The following is a 2,467-nucleotide window of genomic DNA, read 5'->3' as shown; positions in this document are numbered from 1 at the left end:
AACCTCCCAACTTCTGAAATGCAAGGTCCTATCTATGGAGTCTAGGCAGATGCTCAGGCCAGCAGGGAGGATGCTAATACCTGATTGGGAGAGGAGAGGTGGAAGAGCTAAAAATTGTGGAATGGGCTAGTACTCAGAAAATGGGCCTAGTCCTCTCCAGCAGAAGTTAAGCACAAACCAACCCAAGGGGCAAGAAAAGAAGGACATTCAAGTCAGGGCATTGAATGTTGACTATGTGCTAAAGACTGTATCCCTGCTTCTCCTAGAGGATATAGTCAGACTTTCTTTGGACCACCAGCTCCCAAATAATGACACAAAGACTTCTTAATAATGAAAGCTTGTCATTAGCATAGGCTTGCTCCCAACTAGCTCTTAAATATTAAATTAACCTATTTATAGTAATATACATTCTGCCATGTGGCTCATTACTATATCTCCTTAGTACAGTACACATGACTTCCTCTATGTATGACTGGTGAATATTCACATGCCTCAGATTCTTCCCAGACTTCCTATCTCTGCCCATAAGTCCCATCTTTCCTCTCCTGTATAGCTATTATACATTCAGCTCTTCATTAAACTAATCAGAAGACGCCTTAGCAGAGACACATCTTTATGGTATACAAAAAGACTATCCCACAACATTTCCCCCTTTTGTCTAAATAAAAAGGAGAGGTTTTTAACACTTACATGGCAAAACTATATACAATAAGAACATTTATCAGGTAAAAATTATAATCACAATGTCCAGTCCACTTGTATTTCGCAACTTCGGAGAAAGTACTATATTATCTATTCTATCTTGGAGAGTCCGAAGTTTTATACCTAAATTACTTTCTATTTTAATTTGTGTTACCAACCTAAAAATCTTTTTAGACTTTAAAACATTTTCTTAGATAAAAAACTTAAGTTCAGCTCTCTGCTCCTCCCTGTTCTAGAGACAGCCGCTTCTTTTCGCGCAGTGCCAGCCTCGTTCCAGAGACACGATGGTGAAGGTCGTAGTGAATGGATTTGGCCGTATTGGACGCCTGGTTACCAGGGCTGCCTTCACTTCTGGCAAAGTGAACGTTGTTGCCATCAATGACCCCTTCATCAACCTCAACTACATGGTCTACATGTTCCAGTATGACTCCACCCATGGCAAGTTCAAAGGCACAGTTAAGGCTGAGAATGGGAAGCTTGTCATCAACGGGAAGGCCATCACCATCTTCCAGGAGCGAGATCCCGCCAACATCAAATGGGGTGATGCCGGTGCCGAGTATGTTGTGGAGTCGACCGGTGTCTTCACCACCATGGAGAAGGCTGGGGCCCACTTGAAGGGTGGGGCCAAAAAGGTCATCATCTCCGCCCCTTCTGCGGATGCCCCCATGTTTGTGATGGGTGTGAACCATGACAAGTATGACAATTCCCTCAAGATTGTCAGCAATGCTTCCTGCACCAACAACTGCTTATTGTTGCCAAGGTCATCCATGACAACTTTGGCATCGTGGAAGGACTCATGACCACAGTCCATGCCATCATGGCCACCCAGAAGACTATGGATGGCCCTTCTGGGAAGCTGTGGCGAGACGGCCATGGCACTGCCCAGAACATCATCCCTGCATCCACTGGCTGCTGCCAAGGCTGTGGGCAAAGTCATCCCAGAGCTGAACGGGAAGCTCACGGGCATGGCCTTCCGTGTTCCTATCCCCAACGTGTCCGTCGTGGATCTGACATGCTGCCTGGAGAAAGCTGCCAAGTATGACGACATCAAGGTGGTGAAGCAGGCATCCGAGGGCCCATTAAAGGGCATCCTGGGCTACACTGAGGACCAGGTTGTCTCCTGCGACTTTAACAGTGACTCCTACTCTTCCACCTTTGATGCTGGGGCTGGCATTGCTCTCAATGACAACTTTGTAAAGCTCATTTCCTGGTACGACAATGAGTTCGGCTACAGCAACAGAGCGGTGGACCTCATGGCCTACATGGTCTCCAAGGAGTAAGAAGCCTGCCCTGGACCACCCACCCCAGCAAGGACACAGCAAGGGAGAGGCCCTCGGCTGCTGAGCAGTCCCTGTCCTAACTCAACCCTTGACACTGAGCTCTCCCTCAAAGTTTCCATCCCAGACCCCCAGATAGCAGGAGGGGCTTAGGGAGCCCTACTCTCTTGAATACCATCAATAAAGTTCACTGCATCCCCTCAAAAAAAAAAAAAAACCTTAAGTTCTTAGGTCTCTCAGTCTTTTTAAACTTTACACCTCCTTTATGAGTTTCTTTTCTGAATTTAGTAAGAAGAAAAACTGTAAGACTTTAACTAATTTATTTTTTCACCTCCATCAGAGACCTGAGAAGGATATAATATTATCTGAGTAAGCAAAAAATGCAGAGCAAACAACTTCCAATGGTATAGAAATGACAGAGACAGCTGGCTGCCTGGACAGTCACCGGAGTTCCCTCTGCTATGTTGGAGCATCCATAGTCAGTCTAC

The 2,467-nt window shown here is 45.9% G+C and overlaps 1 pseudogene; it reads left to right on the top strand.

The window, feature by feature from the left end:
- The first annotated feature begins 986 nt into the window (after positions 1-986).
- Positions 987-2,215, top strand: LOC148119571 (glyceraldehyde-3-phosphate dehydrogenase pseudogene; annotated as a pseudogene).
- The last annotated feature ends 252 nt before the right edge of the window (positions 2,216-2,467 follow it).

This window comes from Myodes glareolus, chromosome 16 (assembly GCF_982192425.1).
Source record: "Myodes glareolus chromosome 16, mMyoGla1.1, whole genome shotgun sequence".
In the NCBI taxonomy this organism is placed as follows: Eukaryota; Metazoa; Chordata; class Mammalia; order Rodentia; family Cricetidae; genus Myodes; species Myodes glareolus.
The sequence above is the reverse complement of the archived record's forward strand: the minus strand, read 5'-3'. Positions and strand labels throughout refer to the sequence as shown.